Raw genomic sequence first — 12,169 nt, forward strand, 5'->3', positions numbered from 1 at the left:
GAAAATTCCAGGTCCAGATGGCATCACTGATGAATGCTACAAAATATTTAAGGAAGATATAATACCAGTCTGTGTCAGTAGTCCCCAAGATCACGCTGTTGTGTCTCCAGGGTTGATGATTTGCTAGAAGGACTCAGAGGATTCAAAAGTCATCATACTCATGGTTACAGTTTTTCACATCAAAGGGATACGAAGTAAAATCAGCAAAGGTAAAAACTTCACTAGGCAAAGTATGGAGGAAGCCTGGTATAAAATTTCAAGAGTCCTTGCCCAGTGAAGTTGCACTGGTCAGTTGCACAGTGCCAAACCCCCCCCCCCCCCAGTAGGAGAGCAGGTGTTCATCCTAAATCACATAGTTTACACAAACTGTCTAGGTGGACTGCACAGGCTTAAACAAGCAAAATACTCTTAGGATATTCCAAGAACTCAATTCCCAGGAGTCAGCTAAGGGCCAATCACAAAAACAAACCCTTCTGGGAATGTGAAAGATTTGAGCCAGTCAGACCTGCTGGCAAAACTCTTTCCTGCACACAGTCCTATGCAACATTTTCTGAAAACTGAAGAGGAAGTAATATTTCCCAACTCATTACCAACAATTACCCTGATAGTAAAGCATGGCAAAGTACTACAGACCTCATAACATAGATGCAAAGGCCTCAACAAAAGATTTGCAAATCAAATCTAATAAAATATAAAATTAACAATCTCATGACCAAGGGGAGGTTTAGAGAATGCAATGTTGGTTTAACATTCAAAATTCAATCATTGTAATTCATAATATTAACCAAAATAAAAGACAAGCTATATGATTATCCTAATAGACACAGGGGAAGAAAAACAAGGGAAAATCTGACCACCATTCCTTATAAATATCTCTGCAAACTAGAAATAGAAGAGAATTTTCTCAGTCTGATATAGGGCATTTACGAAAAATTTATAGTTATACTTAAGATCAGGAACAAAGCTGGAAGTTGGAAGTAGAACACCATGTTATCATTTTAAATTGAACAATGACTTTTTATTTTCATATATATATAGAACTTTAATAGTTCAGTCCAACAAATAAATTTTGATGGAACTTTTTTATTATCCCTACGGTTTCTTTCTTATTGTTTTGTTATTTAATTTTATTTCATATTTAAATGGAAATTATGTAGAAGATAAGAATAACAAATGTATTAGGAATTGTTGAATATTTGTTTTTTTTCTCTTTAAGAGAAATTAACGACTTTTGGTTTAAGTTCTTTTCTGAGTATATATAGCCAAAATTATGAAATGGCCATTTCATCATTCTTAGGTTATTTTATATGATTTAAGAGAAGAAGTAGAGCAAGATTAAAATAGTGATAGGTTGAAGTTTTATAAATAACTATGAACCATGTATAATATTTATTGTATTTAGTTTCAAAATGCTTAATTTTTTTTTTCCTTGTAGATATTGTTTCCCTGAAGAGGCGGGGACTGAGGACAAGGCTCAGGTAGTTTTTTGGAAAAGATAAATAATTTTTGGTTGTGTTCAGTTTGACTTACCTGTGAGTCTTTCAGAAGATGTCCACTTACCATGGAGGTAAATGGAAATTTGCCTTTAACACTCAGGTGAAAAGTCAAAGTTGGATATATGGTTATCAGTAAAAGTACGAATAATATTAACTGATAAGATCTCCCCTATTTAGTATATAGACAGACTTCAGAAAACACTTTTTGAGTGCCAGCTCTATACCGGGCACTGTCTTATGTACTGGAAATACAGCAATAAATAAAATATTAAAAGTCTTAAGCATTTCCCTTTAAAGCATGTAATCTGTAAGTAAGTAAAGATCTTTACAATACAGTGTAATAAGTCCTATGACATATTTGCAGAGAAAAATTTCAAGACCTGAGCTGAGAGGCTAACTATGTAGGAATTAAGAAAAGGCTGAATCTTAAAACACAAATGAATTAATTAAGTAGAGAAGGCAAGAAAGTGAACGTCAGGCAAGAGGAAAAGCATGTGCAAAAGCACCAGGGCATAGATGAGCATGGCATTATTCTGAGAACAGTATTTGCAGATACTTCCTGTATAGTACCTCTCACAGTTTTAGTTTTTTGTCCTAACAAGCAGTAAGTTTCTCATTACAAAATAGTGACTTATTCTTCTTTGTAACATCTGTGCTTTGCATAGCATTTAATATATAACCGATACTCAGTAAATGTTGACAGAATGACCACAATTTGATAAATAATACACTTTTCTATTGCATAAGCTGTTTTGGGAATTGACAGTTCCCACAGAAAAGACTTTGTGTAAAAAGCACTGCAGGGACAGTTACTGGACATTCTATGTCCTCCCATGGCCCACTGGGTGGACTGGGAGAGAGTGTAAACTATAATGTGTACCATTGACCATGAGGTGCAGCAGTGCTCAAAGATGTATTCACCAAGTGCAGTGAATATCCCATGATGATGGAGGAGGTTGTGGTTATGGGAGGAGTGGGGTGAGGGGGGTGGGGGATATATGGGGACCTCGTATTTTTTTAATATAACATTAAAAATAAATTAATTAAAAAAAACAATAACAACAACAACAAAAAAATAAAAATAGTAGTCCTTAAATGGAGACTTGAAAGATAAAGAGGAAATTATCATGCCAGCAAGTGAGATTAAAAGGGAAACATTATAGACAGAGGAACATATCCCAAATATAGAGATTTAGAAAACATAGAGCTACACAGTTTAATATGGTAGCCAGCTACCTACATGTGACTATTTAAATTTTAATTAATTAAAGTTAAATAAAATTAAAAATTCAGTACCTTAGATGCCCTAGCCACATTTTTATGTGACCAGTTACCCACAGGTAGCAGCCATAATGTCACACATTATGGATATAGAATATTTACATCATCACAGAAAATTCTAATGACAGTGCTGTCATAATGTGTTTAAGAAACTTCAGGAGTTTGATTTGATAAGAGTGTAGCTTGCGAGAGTGAGATGGAAGTTGCAAGGACAAGGTGGAAGGAAATGATGCTAGAAGGGTAAGTTTAGTCCAAATCGTTGGCTGTGTTAATGGCAAAGGTGTTTGAATTTACCCTGTGGGATATCAGCTGGGGTGAAGGGGAGGTTTTTTGGTTCTGATTAATGAAAGTGGGAGCTAGTGAGTTGATCTGATTTGTTTTAAAAGAATCTGGCTGCAGGATAAAAGGTGGATTGGGAGGGTGAGATTAGTGTTCAGGAGCTTACTTTATAGTACATTGGTAGTCCAGATGAGAGGAATACTGAAGACTAAATTCAAGACTGTGAGGATAGAAAAGAACAGACAGACTTGGAAGCTATTTAGAGGTAAAATTGGTAGGAGGATTTGTAGTGGGAGCTAACAGAATCTGGGATGACTCTGAGTTTTGGGTTGGGCATGTAGGTATGTGGGACAGGATATATATTGGGGGAAAGCAAGTTTTAAAAAGAGAATAAGAATTTGACTTTAATTTTTTTGGCCACCTTAAGGGTGAAGATAAGTCAATTTAATCAGAGCAAGAGTCTGGAGTTCAGGGTAAAATTCGGAACCAGATTATGTATTCTGGGGGTCATCAGAATATAGGTGGCCTTTGAAGCTTGAGTTTGGTTGAAATTGCCCGGGGAAAACTTATAGCATGAAAGGAGATGAGCCATGGACAGGCTTCAACATTTATTGAAGTGTAAAAATATAGTGATTTAGATTGAGAAGGAGAGGGAGTAGGTAGAAGAAAAAAAAGAAAGAACATTAGTAAAGAGTAATGTCAAAGATAGCTAGAGAAGGATAGCATTTCAAGGAGGGATACTGCTCTAGAGAAGTCATGTAAGAGAACCATAAAACATATATTGAATTTATTGAACAGGAATTCTTTGGGGACCTTTAGCAACAGCCATGTGCTGAATCATCAAGAGAATTCACACCTTCAAGTGGAGGTGAGTTTGTAAAGAGCCATTGGGAATACTAGAATTGATAAGGCCTTCAGGCATGTAAGTTACTCTTGCTTTATTTGTAAGTTGATAATACTCATATTGTTTCATTGTAATAAAGATTAAGTGAGAGAATTAAAGGGTAAGTATTTTGTAAACTCTAAAGCTTCTTACAAGTTTACAGAATATTTTATAATTACTGTTAGGTTGCATCTATATTTAAGGTGAGGAAATGGGAGGTAGGATTCTAGGTAAAGAGACATAAAGGCATCTTGTTAGAAGACTAGGGGTTCTAAGAGGACTAAAATGAAAAAAAATTGGTTCTTATCTGTTTCTCACAAATGATTTCTTTGGAATGATTTGTTTTGCAGGTTATACTCATTTCATCTAGTTTTGTTCTCCTCTCTCTTCCCCACTTCTCTTTTCTTCCTTCTCCTTTCAGTTTTTTCAGAGTTTTCCTTGTCTTCATCTTATTTTTGTTGTTGTTGTCTGAAACCTTCAGCTTTTGTAGCTTTTGAGTGCAGCTATCCTGGGTGTGGGGTTTCTTAGGCATTTTCAGGATTAATTTGCTTTGAAGTGTGCTACTTGCTCAAGAGGTTCGGTTTCCTAGGTGAGAACTGATTGGATGAAGGACAGATTATCTGGGAAGTGGAGAATTTATAGTCTAACAAAGAATAATTTGAAATTGTTATTTTAACATAACTGGCTATCATACCTTCTATGGTCTCTAAAGATATAATTTCTGATAGCAGACGTCAGCACCAGGCATCTTTGTGTTAATAATAGGAAAGGAGAATGTCAATTTCTTGCACTCTTTTCCTTCCTCTCCCTCCATCTTTCTCGTCCTCCATCTGAAAAGGCATGCGTATGTGACTGTGGTTGCATAGTAATATGAAGACCAAATCCCACTCCATGTTCCCCATTGAAAGTATACCTTATATCTTCTTTGTGTCTTTACCAAAGTAAATTTTTTACAGATGCTCTACTTGAAATTGTTTACTCACATGTGGTATTTTAAATGTGTTTCTTTTCAGGAAGGTTGAGTTGAAAGGTAGATGAAGGGCTTGCTCTTTGCTTTGCGTAAGAGTATGAAATCTCAGCTAAAACGATGTACTTTCTCTTTATTCCCCCCCCCCCACATTAAATAGTAGCTTAAAAATAAATTAGTCAAATGGAAGAAAATACACAACTCTTCCTTAGAGAAGAATTTCCAGTAGCATATAAAGATAACTTCCTTTTTTCAGGAGGTGATGTGTAATTTCCATCCTCTACTCCAGACTTAGTTGCACCCAAACCATGGAGTATAGAATGGGAAAAATAGTAACTTTATAGTGGAGAAACCCAGCAGACACTACCTTAACCAAGTGATAACAGTTAATATCACAAGTGATGTCTTATGGATATCATGAACCCCCTGATGACTTGGGACTTCACCTCTGTGGCATTCTTTACAAAAACCCATTACTCCAGTCTGAGTATTTGAAAGTGATTAGGCAAACTCAAATTGAGAGGCATTCTACAAAAAACCTGACCAATACTCCTCAAAACTATCGAGGCTGTGAAAAACGAAGACTGAGAAACTGTCACAGCCTAGGAGACATGATAACTAAGTGCAGTGTGGTACCCTGGATTGAATTTTGGAACAGAAAAAAAATATTAATAGAAAACAGTTGAAATCCAAATAAAGTCTGGAGGTTAGTTAATAGTAATGTAATAATGTTGGTGTTTTAGCTGTGACAATTTTAGCATGGTAACGTAAGATGTTAACTAGGGAAAACTGAATAAAGGGTATATAGGAATCCTCTGAACTATCTTTACAACTTTTCTGTAAATTTAAAACTATTCCAAAATAAAGAGCTTATTAAAATATATTAATAATAACACTCTGGCAAAACCATTGCCTAGAAAATGTGCCTGCTGTGAGCAGAGACAATTTGGAAATAGTAGTAACTTTTTCCTTAAAATGGTTGTTTTCACCATTCTTTAACAGAGAGAAAGAAGAGCAGTCATTCCTAATGGTAGTGCCCTTGTAAGAAAAAGTTTGTGTAAATCAACCCCAAAATAAATGCATACAGTACAGTTAAAAGTCCAGATTTTCTGTTGCCTAAGTGTTTATCTAATTTAGAAGGAATTGTATAGACTGCAACAAAATTCACTGCCAACCCTAGTAGAGTTATAGGAAGTTTCTGTTCTCCATTATTTAAGTATTACTTTGTTTTAGGGGTACTGACAAGGCAGGGTATGTATGTTTATATGGTGGTAGCAGTGGTCATTGTGGTGGTAGTGGAGTGCTAATTATTGTTGTTTGTGGTGCGCTAATGGGATGGAGACAAAAATCTTGACTTCTTTGGAAACAAAGAATGATATAGTGATTAAGAGCATGGATTCTGGTGCCACACTACCGGGATTTGAAAACCAGTTCCACAGCTTCTGTTGTCACAGCTAATTTACATAACCTCTTTGGATCTCAGTTTCTTCATCTGTAAAATGAGTTTTTAATTGTACCTCACAGGGTTGGCACTCAGTAAGTGTTAATTATATGTGTTGTTTTATTGTTTTGGAGTTATCAAGCATCTCATAAATATGAATGTTATTGCTGTTGTGTTATGTAACAATGTCACTATTTTCCTCTGACTTATATAGTTTCTGAAAAGGTGTTTTACTGTATTTCTTTGTTCTTCTGTGAGTAATGCCCTCTTCCCCCATATCTTCAAGATTTTTCTTTTACTTTGGTTTTCAGAAATTTGAATATCATGTGTCTAGGTGTATATGTGCTCGTGCACATGTGTGTTTATCCTGCTTGGAGTTCTTTTAATTTCTTCTCTATGGATTACTGACTTTCACTTATTTGCAAACATTGCAACCATTATCTCTTCAGATATTCCTTCTTCCCCTATCTCTCTCTTGTCTACTTTTGGGGTTCCAATTATATGTGTTTGATATGATGCCACAAACCTGAGAATCTCTGTTCTTTTTATTTTCTTTGTGTTTTATTTTAGATAATTTCTGCTGCCTTATTTCCAATTTCTTTGCTTCTTTCTTGTCCTCCATTCAGACTGCTGATGAGACTATTAAAGGAATTCGTTTTTTATATTATGTTTTTCATTTTAGGCATTTTCATTTGATTCTTTTTATATATATAGTTTCCATTTGCTAAATGCCCCCATCTTTTTGTGCATTTGTCAATCTTTTTCACTAAGTCTTTTTATATAATTACTTTCAATTTCAATATCTGGGCTATTTCTGTGTCTGGTATTGAATATTGGGTTTTCTTTTTCTTGATTTTCTGTTTCATATTTTTAAAATTTAACACCTGACATTGTTCTTAAGGAACAATAAAGACTGTAGAAATAGTATTTATGCTCACAAGTGGATACTTTTGTCAATCAGGAAGCTAGTGTGTGGCTTGAATCATTCTAGTCAGTAGTTGAAACAGGTTTGGATTTCATTATTGTAGTTACTGTCAGTTAACCAAACTAAAAACTCCTCCAGCATTGAGCTTCCATTACCGTGTGCTTAGTATGGGTCTTGGAGTAATGGCAGATTTTTCCTGGTCCCTGGGTATAAGTAAGGCAGAAGTGTTTCCCCACCTTTTCCTAGCAGCTTCCATCTTCTAGCTTTTGCTTTCTATGAGAGAATGAGTAGAGAAGTGGGTGGCATTTTATTCATAGGTACCACTGAGAGGGACTCTATAAGAGCTCTTGCTCTGCCTCCTTTATTTTTTATAATCACGGTAGAGGCTTGTGAAAAAGACCTAGGGTGTGAGGGCATGCTCCTCCTGTGTCTAATGCTCCCAGGAATTTCTAAACTGTCATACTAGCCCCACATTTGGACCTTTATGAATTTGTTTAAAATTTCAGCTGTTTTCTTCTTACCTGCCTTTAGGATGGCTACCTCTTCCTCTGTGCTCAGTTAAAAGTAAAAGACTTTATATGCCCTGTTTCTCCAAAGAGGCTTTTGTCACCCTTTGAAATTCTTTTCGCCTAGTTCCCTTATGACCCTAACTCTCTGGTGAACTTAAAAAAGTTATATTTTGCAGATTGTCTGTCTCAGTCTCATTGTTAGTGTGGGACTGACATTCTCTTGAGACTTTCTACACTTTAAAAAGCAGGGTGGTTGAGAAGCAGTAATTGAGGCATTTTAAAAATGGCTTGCTATACTTCTTTTCTCTCATGATAGGAAATTTTTCATAACTCAGTAACATGGACCCCCAGAAGTATTTGTTCATAATTTTGAAATATTAAGGTCTTGTCAACATTCTGATAGTTCAAACCTATACTAGTGAAAAGTTAAGCAGGACAGACTAAGCTCTCTGGTGCAAATACCTTGAAAGAGAAAGTAATTACTAAATATACAGAGAGGTAACTTGACTGTATATATTGCATCCTGTGTCACCCTCCCCATATTAACATTTGATAAAGATTTTAATTTATATGAAACTTCTAAAGCAGAATCAAAGCTCCTCTTGGGGTAATGGCAAGGCTTCAGGATCAGCAACCCTGTATGAATTAGTACTAATGCATGACCATATGGTAGAGAACACACACTATTAAAAACCTTAGACTCTGAAAAATGAAGTGTACAAGTCTTCAAGATGGCACAAAACAAAGGTTAATGTTTTGGGGGGCACATTTCTTAAGAGGGCTTGCTGAGTGTGTATATAATTACTTTTGTTTGCATTATGTGCCTAGTGACTTAATTGAAAATTTGCACAATTTAGTTTTAAGCTCTGGATTATTTCAGTTGACCTTTGTGAAAGTTTTCTCTGTGTAGAGTGTGGGTGTTTGACTTGTTTTAACCTATTAGGTTTTTTTTCCTTTTCACTATATATAACGTAAAATTCTACTAGAAGAAAAAAGATGTATGCTCATACTGAGTGGGTTGGTTTTTGGTTTGGCTTCTTTTGGTCAGGCTTTCTGAACGTTGATATGGTAGGTGATAAATAAATCCTGAACATGGAGCTCTTCAATTCTAAAATTTCCATTAAATCATCTCACTTGAACTCAAACCAAAGTACTCTCATTGCTTCATTTCTAAAATTTCAGGGAAAAAAAAATCACTGGTACAGACTTTTCATGAGGAAGGAGCATTTTGCCTACTTTTTAATAATATGACTCAACGCTTATTTTTAAAACTGGATTTTAAAAATTGGGTAGTATAAATAACAATAAGGAGTGAGCCACTTTATAAGCACCCTGTAGTTTAATAATTATTTTTTTTTAAATTTCTTTGCCTTTACTTATTTTTTTAATGTTACATTCATAATTCTTAATCTAAACTTAAGATTCCCTAACATGCTACCAAATGCACAGATTACACAGTGGGTTGTCTTGACTCTCCCACAGTCTTTGAGGTGTGTTATGAGATCCCAGCCATTATCATCTTCCCCCTGCATTATATTTGAAATGTTGTGGGGTCTTTTTGTACATTTTGACTGCAGTACTGGTTGTAGAATATGATATGGATCATCTGGACTTCTGTATTTATTTATTTATTACTAGACCTCAACCATACTTTTTTTTTCCCCTTCCACCTTTCTTTGCCTGTAGTCATGCACTTTGTATTATTATATTAAAAATTCACAAATTTGTCTTGTGCTTTTTATGCTGTTAGATACTTACATTCAGCACTTTTACTAGGGTATTGAATATATAGTCTTACTATAAAATAAATAAAAGCAAATTGGATCTCCATTATAATTTCGATATGTCTTTGATAGATGAGTTATTTAATTCTAATAGAAACACTTCACATTTTAGACCTGTCTTTTCTAATTTTGAACCAACAGTAGTCTTGTTAAAATAATAGTAGCAGTGCTGAAATGGATGAATAAACACATATTCTTTAATATACAATTTGAGTACTACAAAGAGATGTTATAAAGTATTCATTTTTAATGAAGCTAGTCACGCACCAAGATGCTTTGATTCTGTAGTGTTAGAAGAATGGACCTCCTGTCATGTTCTGCATCTAGCTACAGGATTCACTTTATATATTATTATTTTACCTGTTGATCAAATCATATAAAATTACAATGGCCTCTCATTTTTGCCTTCATTTCTTCTGTTTTAACTATAAGATGGATAAAGAGTATGCCATTTTAAATGGATCTGAACATTAGGGTATAGCATTAATTCTATAACAATTCTGCATAATTTCATAGCAATTCATAATACTTATGAGTAGTAAAGTAAAAAATCTTTGTTTTCAAGTTCAGGGCTCTACACTTTTTTAGTTACCAGCTTTTTGCTACTTACTAGCTTTATTTTTGTCAGTTAGTATAATCCTCCACTGTTTGCAGTTATTTCAAAAGCAGAACAGTCACTGAAACTGCCACCTTGGATTTCTCTTTTATTGAACATCAGTCCAGTGTAAACAGACAAACAAATGGGTGAAGACCCCAAGCAATAAACAAAGTTTTTGCTAGCCTTTAGATTTTTAGGACAGTTCTACGCATCCTGGCCTTTTTACTTTGTAAATAGTGAGAGAACTTCCAGTTCTAGTTTGCATAATTCTTAAGGTCACTTGGCTCTATCACGTATTTGAAGATTTTTTCCTCTGACTTTTAGAATTCTCCAACTTTTATTTTAAACTACAAATAAAGTGGTCAGTAATATACTATTTAAAAAATGTTTCTGCTGTTCTTTGCTTTAAGAAACATATGCTGTGATGTAAATTTTTGAAAATTACCAGGCTTAACTATTTTATTTTTTTAATTTTATGTTTGTTTTAACATTTAACAATTTACTTCTGCTTTTATATATTCTGCATAAGAATGTTTTTGTTCCATCAGAATTCCACTTTGCATATTATATTATCCAGAAAGTATGATGTATAATTTAACCAAATCATTTATAAAAGATTTAAAACACATGTCCTTAAATGTAATGGCCTTTTTCATACTTTGTATCTGTAGTTCTACATAGTCTATCAGTTTGCTTTATATTTTCAAGGGAAAGTAAAGGAGAAAATATCTAAGGTAAGTAGAAGGAGTTAGTTTTTACTGAAAATAAGCTTACAGTGCTTTTATTGTCTTTATTAAAAAGAGTATATTAAGTACCTCAATGACATCTCCTGTAATCAGTCCTTAGATTTGCACTAGAAAAGTTTGAGATTTTATTCAAATATTTCTGGAACTCATATTTGCTGTTTTTACCTGAAGCCCTGAAAGAGAAATGAAATTCAACACTAAGAGTGAGAAGGTAGCTCTATCACTAATATTCTGAAATATTTGCTTTTGGGTAAATAACAAAGAAACAAAACTGATGAGTTCTATATTATGTACTGTTCCTTTTGCTTAAAGAATTACTAGAAGATGAGGACTGGTTTCAAATTCCACTTGGTAATCAGTGTATAGATGATGAAAATAAATTTGTCCTTGGATTTTTCAACACCCAGGTATATATGTTTTATTGTTCTAGGTGTTTTTCATGCTATTTTCAATGGTCTTTTTACCTTAAGAAGGACAGACTTAGAGACTTCACCTAGTAGAGCTGCAGGAACTCAGAAACTGAGGGTTCTAGAATAGGTAAGGAACTTTATGATTTACAGTACAGGTGAGGGGAAAGGATAAATTGGGTATCTTCCCTTTTTTCAGTTTTTGTAATTTCCTAATTTCTGTGCTTCAATCATTTGGATTTGATACAGCTTTTTATCCAATATTATTCTTCTCTGGCACTGATTTCAAGTTTTTGCCCACAAATAAGGAATAATTCTTCCTATCTCTAGCAAAAATCAGGTCGAAACATGCTAACAAATTCAAAAGTCCCCATTGTTTAGTCTTCTAGTAGAAAGCCTTCAGAGCACCCTAATATTCAAGATCTATTTCCCTGCCAATTGATTATTATTTCCTAGTGTAGGAAAACCTGACACTCTCAGTGGTCTTAGAGATAATCTCCTTGCCTGGGAACAAGAAATTCTTACTCGTCATTTCTTCAGTCCATTTCTCATGGAAACTCCAGGAATGTTACAGCTATCGTCTTTACATTTCTCAGCTAGGATAGAATAGTGGGTGGTGAACTATAGTCCATAGGACAAATGCAGATTACTGCCTGTTTTTTCAAGTTGAGTTTTATTGGAACATTATTTCAGTTGCATATTGTCTATTGCTACTTTTGTACTACAATGGCAGAGTTGGATAATTGTGGAAGACTGTACAGCCTGCAAAACACAAAATGCTTACTGTCTGGCCTCTTGCAGAAAAAGTGACAAAGTTTGGGTGGAAATCATCCAATCAAAATGAGATCTCTAG

At 34.5% G+C, this 12,169-nt stretch overlaps 1 protein-coding gene and 1 long non-coding RNA gene across 2 annotated transcripts in view; one reads left to right on the plus strand and one right to left on the minus strand.

The window, feature by feature from the left end:
• Positions 1 to 2,859, minus strand: part of LOC131273614 (uncharacterized) — a 48,587-nt gene extending 45,728 nt beyond the window's left edge. Inside the window, exon 1 of the long non-coding RNA XR_009180861.1 lies at positions 2,793 to 2,859. This is a non-coding gene — a long non-coding RNA (uncharacterized lncRNA). The remainder of the gene's footprint in view (positions 1 to 2,792) is intronic.
• The window catches only part of KIAA1328 (KIAA1328 ortholog), a 403,146-nt gene that overhangs the window by 117,391 nt on the left and 273,586 nt on the right, over positions 1 to 12,169 (plus strand). The window lies entirely within an intron of this gene.

The sequence above is a fragment of the Dasypus novemcinctus genome, chromosome 16 (genome assembly GCF_030445035.2).
Source record: "Dasypus novemcinctus isolate mDasNov1 chromosome 16, mDasNov1.1.hap2, whole genome shotgun sequence".
Classification (NCBI taxonomy): domain Eukaryota; kingdom Metazoa; phylum Chordata; class Mammalia; order Cingulata; family Dasypodidae; genus Dasypus; species Dasypus novemcinctus.